Raw genomic sequence first — 15,284 nt, 5'->3', positions numbered from 1 at the left:
TTTATGTGGATTGTTTTATGCCCTACCACTTTGCTGAAGTAATTAATTATTTCAATTAATTACAATTGAACTTCCTAGAGCTCTCTAACTAGCCCATCTTAGGCCTATACCTCAAAGAGATCAAAGTAAGAGGAAAAGAAAACACATGTACAAAAATATTTATAGCAGCTCTTTTTTGTTGCAGCAAAGAACTAGAAACTAAGGGAGTGCCTATCAATTGGGGAATGCCTGTACAAATTATGGTATATTAATGTAAGGAAATATTATTGTAGATAATATAAAATATCACAAAAATATCAAAAGGATCATTTCAGAAAAATCTGGGAAGACTTGCATTAACTGATGCAGAATGAAGGAACTAGAACTAGTAGAGCAATTTTTTATACAATAACAACTTTGTAAAGAAAAACAAATTGAAAACTGAAGATCTCTGATCGCCTCATTGATTTCAGAGGACTAATGATGACCCATACTACCCACCCTTTGACAGGAGTAGTTGGTAGGTGCAATGGATAAAGTGATAGGCCTGGAATCAGGAAGACTCTGACTCCAAATTTGATCTTAGACTAGTTATGTGACCCTGAGCAAGTAATTTAACCCTGTTTGCTTCAGTTTCCTCATATGTAAAAGGAGCTGAAGAAGGAAATGGCAAAGCACTTTGCCAAAAAAAAAAAAGAAAAATAGGGTCACAAAGAGTGAGACATGACTGAAATTACAACAAACTTATGAAAAAGAGGAGATGAATTCAAGATGCCTTTTTGAAAAATCTTGTAAATGTAGTGAATATAGAAAATCTTTTAGCCAAAGTGGACAGCTTTCAATACATACTGGGGAGAGATCTTCTGAACGTAATGAATATGGGAAATTCTTTATTTGGCAACCACACTTTTCTAAACAAGATAATTCATATTGGAAAGAAACCTTTTAAAAGTAACACATGGAAAATCCTTTAGCTGGCCTCAATGTCTTACTAAACTAAATGTAAGACATACTTTTTTAGGTGGGGCAAATGTGGGATTTGTTTTGCTTGACAAGGTATATTGTTATGAGAAGGAAACAAAAAGAAAGTAAAAAAAAGTCAAAGTCAAAAAAGAAAGAGAAAAGCAGGCCATTAAGTCATTTTTTAAACAAAAAATGCACAGAAGAGAACAGAAAGAGGAGAGAAAGAATCATAGGTAAGCTGGATAGCTTTGCAAATTACACGTTGAGTTTTAAAAGAAAATAAATCTACACATTATAGAGATTCACAGTTTCATGTGCAATTCTCATTTTTCTGTTCTAGTATATATATAAAAATATTCTATTTTAATGTTCGTTAAGTTCAGATTTTTTTAAAAAATTGACCCGGAAGTAATTTGCTGCCTTTGCCATATATGAGGGTGAAACCAAAACTCCTACTACAGTAGGGATTTTTGAATATTTTTTCCTTCTCATCAGCATTTTATTTCATTACCAACCCAATGTCCTTTATAATATCATAAAAGTGAAGTGTCTAACAGCACTCCTGCTGATTAATTATATCCATTTGCCTGTTTTATAGTTTTAGTTTATAAATATTAATTACATACAATTATTATTTTACTGTCTATTAGTTTATTATATGTGTTTAATGACTACTACAGCGTTATTGGTTAGCAAACTACAATTTTTATATCACCACTACTTGAAAAAAATGGAAGCTACCATGTGTAATGCCAATAATGGTAGCACATCTGAGGACTGCTGCTGTGAATGATTTCAAGGGTCTAATAGCATAGTATAATGAACTCTCTATTTATTCAGTAACAAACTAAACATTGTTCAACAAAGTAAAGCATGACATTCATAGCAACATCCTTAAGTAAAACATATCATTCAATCAATATATATCTCATAACAATAGCAACATCCTTAATCAATACCAAGTATCCAAATAAAGTCCTTTTCCAAAATACCACATCATCCACCCCCTAGGTCACAGTAAGAACAATGTCCTTAATCAATACCAAGTGTCCAAGTAAAGTCCTCTTTCATCTTTTTTTAAGGCATGGTTGGGGGGGCAGCCAGAGAAAATGCCCAGAGGCAAGAGATGGAATGCCTTGTTTGTTGAACAATCAGGAGGCCAGTGTCATTGGATCCGAGAGTATGGGGTGGAATAAATAAGAAGACTGAAAGAATAGGAAGAGGCTTTGTTATAAAGGGGTTTTAATGGCAAACAGAATTTTGTATTTGATCCTGGAGATAATAGGGAACCACTGGGGAAGGGGTGATATGATCGAACTTGCCCTTTAGGAAAATCATTTTAGTGGATGAATGGAGGATAGGTTGGAGTGGGGAGAGACTTGAGGCAGGCTGACCTGCCAGCAGGCTATTACAATAATCTAGGCATAAGTTGTTAGGGCTTGCCCTAGAGTGGTGACAGTGTCAGAGGAGAGAAGGGAGTGCATTCAAGAGATGCTGCAAAGGTAAAATTGAGAGGCCGTAGTAACAAATTGTATATGAGGGGTGAGAACGTGAGGAGTCAAGGATGACACCTAGATTGTGAGCCTCAGTCACTGGGAGGATGGTGTTGCTCTCTGTAGTAATATGGAAGGTAGGAGCAGTGGAGTATTTAAAGGGAAAGATAATGAGTTTGATTTTGGAATGTTGAGTTTAATATGTCTATTGGGCTTCTAGGTTGAGATGTCTGAAAAGCAGTTGGAGATGTGAGATTGGAGGTAGGCAGAGAGTGTGGGGCAGGTTAGGTAGATTTGAGAATCACCAACACGGAGATGGTAATTAAATCCATGGAAGCTAATGAAATCACTAAGTGAAGCAGTATAGAGGGAGAAGAGAAGAGGGTCCAGGACCAAACCCTGAGGAACAGCTACTATAAGAGGGCATGATCTGGTTGAGAATCCAGCAAAGGAGACAGAGAAGGAGCGGTCAGATGGGTAGGATGAAAACCAGGAGAGAGCAGTATCCCAAAAACCTAAAGAGAAGAGAGTCTTTAGTACGAAAGAGTAATCAAAGTTTGCAGAGAGGTCAAGAAGAATGAAAATAGTGAAAAGACTATTTGGCAAATAAGAGATCATTGGTAACTTTGGAGAGAGCAGTTTTGGTGGAATGATATTGGAAGACAGATTGTGAAAGGGATTTAAGATGAGAGTTAGAGGAGAGAAAGGAGGAGAGAAGACCCTATGATAGACTGTCTTTTCAAGGAGTTTAGCTACAAATAGCAGGAGAGATATAGGATGATAGTAAAGATGGAAGGATAAAATGAGGGGTTTTTAAGGATGAGGAGACATGGATATGTTGGTAGGTAATACAGAAGGAGCCCAAGGACAGGGAGAAATTGAAAATAAGTGATACCATGGTGAATGACAGAGGAGGCAATCTGATGGAGGAGACAGGATGAAATAGAATCACTTGTTCAAGCTGTTCAGAGGTTAGCCTTATAAAGATTAAAACTGCTTCTTTATATGAGACAGGTGAAGAAAGAGGCAATGGCACAAGGCATATAAGTCAAATGAGATGACAAAGAAGGGCAAAGGAGGAGTTTGTGACAAATTTCTCTAAAATAAGAGGCAAGAGTTTCAAATGAAAGGATAGGGAGTGGGGGAGCCATGGGAGATTTGAGGAGGGATGAAAAGGATTGAAAGAACTGCTGCCGACAGTGGGACAGTGAGTTGGTAAGGGAGGTGTGATAGGATGGCCTAGCAGCAGCAAGGAGCCCTGTGAAGTTATGGAACATAAATTTGTAGTGAATCCAATCAGAATAGTTGTGATATTTTCTTCACTTTCATTCAACAGCACACATGTAGGGAGTGACTGAAAGCGGAGGCTTGACAAGGCACAGTCATATGATATGATAAGGAAGATAGAGACTCAAGAGAAGAGGATAACATAGAGAGAAATTGGTTCACCAAGAGATCAAGATGGGGAAAGAAGAGAGAGTAGCTATTACAGGGATAATGGCCTGGGAGAGCACTGAGGTTGAGGGACTGAAGATTATGGCATGGAGTAGAGCAGGGTTTGGTACCAGGAGGGAGAGGAAAGAGAATGAGAGAGAGAGAGAGAGAGAGAGAGAGAGAGAGACAGAGACAGAGACAGAGACAGAGAGACAGAGAGACAGAGAGAGAGAGGGAGGGAGGGAGGGAGGGAGGGAGAGAGAATAGATTATGGTCAGATAAGGAGATTTTGGAAATCCTGAATGTTGAGGTGGCACATTTATGAGTGATGGCAAGGTCAAGGGTATGATTATCCTTGTGTATGGCTGAGGTGGAGTGGGGGAGTAGGTCATGGGAAGTGAGTAGGTTGAGGAATTGAGTGGTTAGCAAATTTGAGAGGGAATTGACATGTATGTTTAAGTTCCCAAGTATAAGGATAGAAGTTGAGGATGAAAGAAAAATTGTGAGCCAGGTACTGAACTCATTGTGGAAGTAAGAGGAGTGACCTGGAAGTCTGCAGATAGCAGCTACCAGGATTTTGATTAGGTAGTAGATATGAATTGCATGAATCTCAAAGGAGGAGAGGTTACTAAATGATGGAGGCAGGGAAACAACACGAAAATGACAATGGGAAGCAAGGAGTATTCCAATTTCCTCACCTTGAGCAGTGTGTTAAGAAGAATGAGTGAAGATGCAGCCAGTATTGGAAATGGCAGCCAGAGAGGCTGTGTCATCAAGGGGAGTCAAATTTCCATAATAGCTAGAAGGTGGAAGGAATGGGAGAGGAAAATATTGAGGATTAAGAGAAGTTTAATGCCTCTGGAACAGGCATTCCAGAGGGCACAGTGAATAGAATGAGTGTTATCTGTTTGGAACTTTGGGGTGGATAGATTGAAAGGGATGAAAATAAGGAATTGAGTGGTGGGATATGGGGAATGGAGTTTAAATAATGACCTACTAAACAGTTGTTTAGAATCATTGGCAAAGTCCAAGGAAGCAGATGAGATTAGATTAGAATAAGTTTGTGATGGAATGTACTCAGCACACAGATAAAATGGTATCTAGTTGGCATTGATCTGTACCAGTCTCCACCAAATTCCCAAAAGCTGATGGACACAGAGTATGTGTCCACAATGTGAATGTAAAGCTAACCAACCAAAATAGGGTCTTGGTTGGACTATTAGTTGGGCTAGAATTTTTTGAAGACTCAATAACCCCGAGCCTTAGGGTATTTTTTCCTATGTGGGCCAAAGAAGCTCAATAGGAGAGTCACACACATAATAGAGTCAAAGACTAAAGTTTACAGGAGAATCTTTCGAAAGATGTGATTGCTGACAAATGTGTCCTACTGGTAAAGACAAAATACAAGAGAACAGAGGTCACAAGAGTTTCATGCATAATTACCACCAGCACAGTACAGGAAAATTCTTTTCTGTTGCCAACGTGGTCTATATGTGTATTTGAGTGATGAATGCAACTGAAACAGGAATGAAGAGATGGGGGTGTGAGGGTATGAGGCCCAAGTTGGTTATCAAGAAGTGAAGCAATATAATGGGAGACTGGCCAATTGAGAGCCCATTCCTTGTGAGCATGCACAGAATGCTCTAACTCATACAACATTCCCCTCCCCAAGTGAATTTTGGGGATTATTCTGTAACTTTTTTATGCAGTTACTTTTTGTGGTGAAGAGTGGTCTTTTAAATTAACTATTGAACTAGGACTGGAGATAAATTTGTAATGGGGGCTGGGGATCATGTATATATAGCATGTTTGGCCTAAGAAACCTCTGCAAAGAAGAGCAGCCTGCTTCTGGAAAGGCATGATGATATATAATGAAAGGGTGTAGCCCTGTGATGTGGAGTATGTGCAGACATTCCACAACTGGCAGTGGTCAGTTAACCATGTGGTGGAGAGATGGACCATTGGATGGTTGTGGAGCTGAAACCAGAGTGGATTCAAAAGGAACTAACCAGCCAAAGTGGGCTCTTGGTTGGGCTATTTCCTGCCTGCCTGATGTTTGGGAAGGAGAATGAGCTACTGTAGATCTCTGGATAGGGAAAGTGCCTTGGGTCCTCTCTCAACTTGGAGATGGAATCAAAGTTGAAGGTGCAGGGACCTGCTGCTGCTTCTATCTCAACTATATCTTGTTTTTCATGCTTTTAGGTGAAGGGGTATTAGGGATGTCTATGATCTTGTGAGCTTCAAAAGGTCAAGACAGCAGAAAAACAGAAGGCCAGGAGCTAGAATCCATGCTAAGATTTGCCAGAGGCCAGGTGGTGAGGAACAAGTCTGGAATGACCTGTTTGACCTAGCATAGATCAAAGGCAGCCAAGAGGGAGATAGAGTGATTCATCTGTCTGCTACACCCTGTGCACGCCTCCGCTTCCTCTTCTCTCACCAGATTCCAAAACCTCTTCAATTTGGCTTCTGACCTCATTATCTCTCCAAAAGCACCAATGATCTCTTAATTGTCAAACATAATGGTCTTTTCTCAATCCTCATCCTTCTTGACCTCTTTGCAGCCTCTGACACCATAATTCACCTCCTCCTGGATACTCTCTCCTCTAGATTTTAATGATTCTGCTTTCTTCTTATCTTCCTCCTACCTGTCTGACTTTTCCTCAGTCACCTTGACTGAATATTAACCCAGGTCATGTCCACTAACTTCAGGTGTCCAGCAAGGCTCTGGGCCTCTCTTCTCTCTCTCTCTCTCTCTCTCTCTCTCTCTCTCTCTCTCTCTCTCTCTCTCTCTCTCTCTCTCTCTCTCTCTCTCTCTCTCGCCTCTCCATTTTCTTCTTTAGGGAATCCCATTAGTTCTCACAGGTTTAATTATACTTTCTACACAATTGATTCCTGGATTTATATCTCCAACCCTAGTATCTCTCCTCACCTTCAGGCCTGCATTACTAGTTGCCTTTTGGACATGTCAAACAAGATGTCCTATAGACACCTTAAGCTCAGTAAGTTCAAAACAGAAGTTATCTTTTCTGTCTAATCCTCCCCTCTTCTGACCTTTTCTTTTGAGGGTACCATAGTCTTCCCAATCACCTAGGTTAGCAACCTTGGTGTCATTTTCAACTCCTTTCTCATATTCATTTTATATATATATATATATATATCCATGCATCAATCAATCAGTAGACATTTATTATGGATCTACTATGTGCTAAAGGACTGGAGATACAAAAGACAGTTCCTGCACACAAGGAATTTACAATCTTATGGGGAGAAAATGTGCAAAGAAACCTATACAAACCAAGTAATATAATAGCTAAATAGAGGAAAATTAAGAGACAAAGGGAAGATGCTAGAATTAAGAGGGATTGGGAAAGGTTTCCTGTAAATGAAGGGATTTTAGTTGGGACTTAAAGGAAGCCAGAGAAGTCTGCAGGCAAGGTTGAGGAAGGAAAGCATATCTAATATATTACTAAGTCTTGAAATTTATACCTTCATAGCTGCTCTTGGATATGTCCCCTTCTCTCCCTTTACACAGTCACAATCCTGGGGCAGGCCTTCATCACCTAGACCAGAAGTGGGGAACCTGCGGACTCAAGGCCACATGTGGCCTTCTGGGTCCTTGGGTGTGGTCTTTTGGCTGAGTTCAAGTTTTATAGAACAAGTTCTTTTATTAAGGGAATTTGTTCTGTGAAGTTTGGATTCTGTCAAAGGGTCATGCCAGAGGACCTAGAGAGTCACATGTGACCTCAAGGCTGTAAGTTCCCCACCCCTGCCCTAGACTGTTGCAATAGATTTCCCATTACTTACCCTACCCCAAGTCTTTCTCCATCCCAACAATTCTCCACTCAGTCGCCAAAACGATTTTCTTAAGGTCTGGGTCTGCCCATATGACCTCACCCTACCCAATAATTTCTAGTGATTCCCTATTACCTCCAAGATCAAATATAAAATCCTCTGTTTGGCTTTTAAAGCTCTTCTCAACCTGGCCTTTCCTACCTTTCCAGGTTTCATATGTGTACTCAACAGTCCAACAACATTTACTTTTTACTGTTCTTCGCATATAACCCTCCATCTCCCAGATCTGTGTCTTCTCTCGGTTCTCCTCCAGACCTGGAATGCTCCTTCTCCTTCCCTCTGCTCTTTAGCTTCCCTGGTCCTTGAAGACATCTCAGACTTTACCTTCTATTGGCCTTTCCCAGGTAGGTCCCCTCCCCCACCACTAGTGCCTTTCCTCTGAGATTACCTCCCATATACTCTGTCTATAGCTTATATTGTACAGAGTTATTTTTCCTCTCCAGCCTTCCTTTGTATTCCCAGTGTTTATCTCAGTGCTTGGCATGGTAAAATGTTTAATAAATGCTTTTTGACTGACTAGTTATAATGAATTTAGAAGTAAATTTGGTGGAATATTATATAGAAACTGCTTTAAGTTTGAACCCACTCTCCTCAAGGCATGAGTAGAGTATGTATCCTTTGGGGTTACAGGAGGAAGATTTTTACCTTCTACTTTTGCTATATCTTTTCCAGAAAATATCCATTAGTAAAAGTTAATTTATGTTAATTGGTTAAATGAAACTTGTGCTAATCACTGGCAGTTAACAAGGGCAGTTAATACCAGAATGGGGCTCAAGTCAATATTATTGGAGAAAGGAACTTCACTAACCCTCAGAGGTATCTCAAGAATTCTTGAGGGAGAGCTGCAACCTGACTAGCCTGGCTCTGAAACTCTGAGCTATTAGTTTGTATGTAGAACAAATCTGGAGTTTTCTAACACACATCAAAGATACTTTGGCAGCCCTGATGCCCCACTCTCTGGGCTCTCAGTGGTGGGACCTGCCTGCTGAGGGGAGCTGGGTAGTGGCATCTAGCACCCTCTCTCCCAAGAGAGGTGTGGAAAGAATGACACTGGAAGATGGTTTTTGGCACCCCCACTCCCCATGAGGCTTCTTCTTTCTTCCCGGTTTTGATTGCTTATTTCTGCTTCTCTTCCTCCAACAGCCCTCCCTTACTCGAATCAAAGTCAACTGCGACTCATGTCATCAACAGCCAATCAAATCAATCTCTCTTGGGGATGATCAAGGTGAGACCCCTTGTATACCTCTGGATGGAGAGGAAGGTATTGACAATGACAGAAGTGACCTCTTGCTGCCAGACGTCTATCCAGGCTGACATGTGGCTGTGAACATAATAATAATAGCTAATAATTTTGTGTAGTGCTTAACATATGTCAGGAACTGTGCTAAGGGCTTTACAATTACTATCTGACTTGATCCTCACAACAACCCTGGGAAGTAGATACTATTATTATCCCCACGTTACAGATAAGAAAACTGAGGCACACAGAGGTTAAGTGACTTGAGGGTCACACAGCTAGTAAATATCCAAGGCCAGAGATGAACTCAGCTCTTCCTGATTCCAGGTCCAGCACTCTATCAATTGTATCATCTAACTGGCTCTGTTTCTTTGCCTTAGGTGACTCAGTGTTGCAGATGGAATGGATAAAGTTTCAACCTTGTGAAATCTTCAGTGGTACAGGATCTAAAGTCACTAGGAGTGATCTGTTTCTCTCAATGTAGCCACAGCAGCAGCCACAGTGTAGTAACTTCATCATCCACTGCTATGCTATATTTGGAAGTGAACTTGGTTGCATGAGTGATTTGTCACTTTAATTTTGAGCCCACTTTTCCCATTCTTTCCTTTGATATAGGAAAGAACGCTCCCCCTATCCCACTCATTTTTTGAGAAAGGGAGAGGGAAATGTTTGTACTTCTGTTATTGCCATATCTTTTCATTAAACATTCTCTTGTAAATTATTAATAATTAAACCAAAGGTCAGCAGACTAATGTTCATGGTCCAATCCAGCCTGCCAGTTATTTTTGTATGGTGGCAGGCTAAGAATGGTTCTTACGTTCTTAATGCTTTATTGTTTTTTAAAATGTGAAAACCATTCTTAGCTTGCAAAGGGCCAAACCTTCAGGTCATAGTTTGCCAAATCCTTAGTTAAATGTTATTGGGATACAAATTACTAGGCTAATTTATGATATAGAGAAGATACTAACTACAAGGGATGATTGATATTGGGGGAAATGCACTGGTATGGGAGCTCAGACCAATAGAAGTAGAAAAAATTCCATAACTTTATGTTTATCAATATGAACCTGAAAAAAGAGGAATAGCTACCCAGTCATCTAAAGACTTGACTCATTCTTGTGAGGGGAAGTTAAAATTAAGCACCTATCCCAATAGTTTACATAGGCTATTCAACATAACAATTTCCTTGAAAATTAAAAAAAACAACTTTGAGAATATTAGACATGGCAACCCAATAGAAAAGCTTAAATGTGAGCTAGCTCAGGAAGAAGAAATTAGAAAGTGAGATAATCAAAGACATATATTTGCAAAAAATCAAGATTTTCATATTTTAGATATGTAAAGAGACACCTAGAGCCTGAAACAAATCATGAGTTTGATACCAAAGAACTATGAAAAGATGCTCAAAAGGAAACTGTTATGTTGAATCTTGAAGCTTCAAGAATCTTGAAGCACAGCTTGCTTCCCAGTGAGCACAGAGTTCCTGATCAAGATAGTTTAGTTAAGCAGATGCTGCACATAGGAATACAGTTAATTTTGTCTAGAACTCTCTAGAACTGAGGGAGACCTCAGTTCGGATGAGGACCCAAAGGCAGTCTCTCTCTCTCTCTCTCTCTCGCAAAAATCATTTATTTATTTTTAGCTTTCAGCATTCACTTTTGAGTTCCAAATTTTCTTCCCTTCCCTCCCCTTCCCTCCACCCAACAGTGCCTCTCTTAACCAGGACCTCAGCAAGAGGAAAGTCCCTAGAGAAGAGGGATAAGTCATCGAATTTAAAAACAATAGTAATAAAGCATCTATAGATAATCAAGGTAAAGAGGTAGAAAAATCATAAAAGAATTATAGCTAGAAAACCTATAAATATAGATATAGAAAACCTATAAATACGTTAAATTATGATGTGGCAGAAGGTTTACTCATTTAGCTAGGTGGAATTCATTTTGAATTATGTATAATCTTGCTTTGTACTTTTTAATGTATATATTCAGTGTTCATCCATGTATTGTTATTATAGCTGACTAGTATCATTGTTACTTTTGATAGTATTGCATTGGTTTTTTCCTCGTATTTAAATCATCCTATCAAAAGATCTCTGCAATGTGATAGATGCATTTTATATAATGTAAATGTGGATTTGTTGTACCCCCACACGATTTTCAGAGACTAAAATATGTTTGGCCTTCAGGAGAAAGGTGAAACCAACTTTAATAACCTCTCATATAGTCTTTAAGAGGGAATAGAAACTTGAAACTCTACCATTTTAACTTATGGAGAGGCTGTTATCTGTCATGGTAGAAGAGAAGATATAACTCTACAGAGAGAAAAATGATGAACAGATCTTTTTTTCCTGAGAAAACTGTTTTAATTTTTATCTTGGGAAGCAAGCGAGAGTGAGGGTAGAGCCAAGATGGTGGAGTACAAGGAAACAATGTAGCCAAGTTCCTGTCCATAACTCCTCCAAATATATTTATAAAATGCACCAGATTGAATCTTGATAGAGAAATCCAGAAAAAGTCACAGTGAGTCTTTTGTCTGGCCCAGGCTGTCATAGGGAAACAGAGAAGTCTGCAGATGTTGGAGACAGTTGGGGCAGAAGCACCTGGCAGAAGAGCACTCCAGTGCCCAGGGAGAGGCTGTGGGCACCAGCATCAAAAATGTCTCAGACTTATACTGGGGTACCCCCAGATCCATACCAGCACACCCTGTAAGGTGACAACCTACAACTTTGTTGCATGCTACTCAGTCCTAGATTGCAGGTACAGGATGAAGTGAGAAGAGACCATGTTGCCTTTCCCAGGTAAGGAGACCTTGGGCAGAAAATAGGAAGTTTAGAAGCCAGCAGTAGCAGTAGCTGGGTTTTATTTCCAGCATTTAACCCAGTCTACAGAGGAATAACAACACAGAAAACCCAGTTCAAAGGGAAGCCTACAATTCTGTCACAGAGCTTTCCAGCTGACTGATAAGAGTAGAGTCCAGGAGCAGGCTACTCTTGCATAGACTTAAATCCAGATCAGGAACTTGCAGAACTTAGACCAGAGAGGCAGCCATCAAACTTTGCCTTGGATTGGATCACTGGAGAAGCATTGACAACTTGCAGTTCCCTAGATTGAGTACATCCTGGAATAACTTAATACTAAATACCCCAAGAAAGTAGACTTTTGTCCAGAAGTGTGCAGAACCAGCCCTAACATCAAGTCCAAATTCAGGAAATAGGCTGGAAGAATGGGTAAGCAAAAAAGAACTATTATGGCATCTGGGATTCTCAAAACACAAACACAGAAGAGAATGATTCCAAAACATTTACAAGCATTGCCTCAGAGAAAAACCCAGTTTGGGCATAACCTGTATCGGAATTTCTAGAAGAGATGATGAAAGAGTTTTTTTAAAAAAGTTTTTATAAATGAAATGAAAGCACCTGAGGAAAAATTGGAAAAAAAATGAAAGCAATGGAAGGAACTATTGGAACAGGAATTAACAGCTTGGCACAAGAGGTATAACACTTTGCCCAAGGAACAAATTGAAAATTTGAAATTTCAAAAAAATTTGAAAATTCTCGAAAATTCATAAGGACCAAATAGAAACCAATGGCTTCATAAGGCAAGAAGAAATAGTAAAACAAAGTCAAAAAGCTGAAAAAAGAAAGGAAATGTAAAATATTTCACATTAGCAAATATAGCAAAAGCCACCAACCTGGAAAATAAAGGAGAAAAAATTTAAGAATTGTTGAACTATCTGAGCTCCATGACCTAAAAAAAGAGCCTAGACAGCCTATTTCAGGAAATCTTGAAAGAAGACTGCTCAGATCTCTAGAAACCAGAGAGCAAAGTGGAAATAGAAGCCAGTGGTTACTTCCTGAAATAAACCTCAAAATGAAAACTCCTAGGAACATCATAGCCAAAATCCAGAGCATCCAGATCAAAGGCAAAATGCTAGAAGCAGCCAGAAAGAATTCATATACTGAGGAGCCACAGTCAGTATCATATATGATTTAGCAGCCATACCTATAAAACAGTGGAGAATTGAAAGACAATATTCCAGAAGGTAAATAATATAGGTTTACAGCTAAGAATAAATTTTTCAGAAAAATTGAGAATAATGCTACAGGGGGAAAATAGATTTTTAAATGAAATCAATGATTTCCAAGCATTCCTGTTGAAAAGATCAGATACATAAAAAAAACAACTTTAAAGTCCAAATACAGGCATGAAAAAAAGCATAAAAAGGTAAATATGAATGAATAATGATGAAGGATATTCTAATAAAGGACAAACTATTTACAGTCAAATATAGGGAGATATACATGTATCCATTCTGAACCCTGTCATCCTCATCATCATCCTCATCACCATCATGGTTCACAGAGGGAGTCCAATTATACAAGGCCTGGGAGTGTTTCTGCTATGTCTTAATGGTCTTAAGGAAAGAATGGAAAGAGAGAGGAAGAGGAATACACTAGGAGGGGAAGGGAAAGGAAGGTCACAATAAGTATGAACAAGTAGGCATCTATACAAACAAGGAAGGTGGGGTGGGGAAGAGGCTGACACTTGAACCTCACTGTTATCTGAATTGGTCAAAATAAACTAAAATAAAGAGAGAGAGAAAGAGGAAGAGGGAGAAGGAGAGGGAGAGGGAGAGAGGGAGAGAGGGAGAGAGGGAGAAAGGCAGGCAGGCAGGCAGACAGGCAGACAGACACGGACACAGACAGACACAGACAGACAGAGAGAGAGGGAGAGTTGAAAAAAGAAATACCTTTTACTCAACAGGAAAATAAGAGGGAAAGGGGAGAAGGGAGATTAAGGGATGGATTATCCCTAAGCAAAATAAGCTCTAAGAAAAATAAACTCTAAGGATGCACAAAAATATTTAAAGCTCTTTTTGAGGTGGCAAAGCATAGGAATCTGGGGCGGGATGTGTGCCATAAATTGAGGAATGGATGAAGAAGTTATGGTATATAAATGTGATGGAATACTGTTGTACTGAATTCATACATACATATACATATGAAATCATATACACACATATGTGTGCACCTGTATACACACACACACCTATATAATATAATGACCAACCAGGATTCCAGACATTAATGATTAAACATTACTCCCACCTCTTGACAGAGAGGTGAGAAACTCAGAGTACAGAATGACACCAATTTCTTTGGACATGGGATTTTGTTTTTCTTGTGTTTTCAGTTGTGGTTGAGGATGGGAGCGGGAGGTTAAGAAAGTGGATCTTGGATGATTAAAACAAAAGAATTTTTTTTTTTAAAGAAGAGGCAATATGTTGTAGTGGATAGAAAGTCGATCTTAGAGACAGGAAGACCTGAGATCAAGTCCCACCACTAATACGTAATGGTTATGTAACCCTGGGCAAGTCACCTAACCACTCTGTGTCTAAGGAATAAAAATATGCATTTGAGGAAAGGTCTAGAGCTACACTGGAAGAGGATGTTTCTCACTGGGAATTCCTATACCAATTAAATCCCTGGTCTTGTTCCTCTTCTTGGTTAGAAACATTATAATGAGAGTTGAGAGATTTTAACCGCTATCATGAAGGAGTTGAATGGTTGGGCTGTGTTTCCAGAACTGAGAAGTCAGCAGTTATAGTCATGGTTAAAAGTGACTTTCACTGTGATCATGTCTAAGATATTGTAAATAATTACATTTTTATTTATTGTTTGTTTCCCTGCTAATAAATAGTATAGCCAGTAACCTTAATGTTTACTTAGCTCTAGGAGATTAGAGGGTTTGATAGGAGGGAGAGGCGATAGGGAAAGGGAGAAAGAAAGAGAGGAAAGGAAAAAGGGGAGGAACAAGGGGGGAAAACAGTTATGAAAAAAGAGACTCCTCAAATTTATTAAATAAATTGTATTTAATAAACTGAAGATCTAAACTTTACTAATTAATGAAATATATGCTAATATTTTAGTAATTAACATGGAATATCATAACATATCCCTTAATTACCTTAGAACCTGGGATGAGAAAACAAACAAGGAAAATAAAAAAGAAGAGAGGATGTGATAATACCATTTAGGCTACATGTGTGTATTGGGATGGGGCGGATGTTGATGCAAAAATTTCTTTGTGTATATGTTTTATTCTCTCAACTAGATTGTAGGCTTCTTTTTAATATATAAACTGAGTATTTTATTTTCCCCAGTACATGTAAAAACAATTTTTAACATTTTTTCTTAAAACTTTGAGTTCTGAATTCTCTCCCTTTCTCCCTCCCCACCTTTTCCCCTCAATGAGAAGGCAAGCAATTAGATATAGGTTATACATGAGTAGTCATGCCAAACATATCCATAATAGTCACTTTGTGAA

Source organism: Notamacropus eugenii, chromosome 3 (assembly GCF_028372415.1).
Source record: "Notamacropus eugenii isolate mMacEug1 chromosome 3, mMacEug1.pri_v2, whole genome shotgun sequence".
Lineage (NCBI taxonomy): Eukaryota > Metazoa > Chordata > Mammalia > Diprotodontia > Macropodidae > Notamacropus > Notamacropus eugenii.
Note: the sequence above shows the minus strand (reverse complement) of the source record.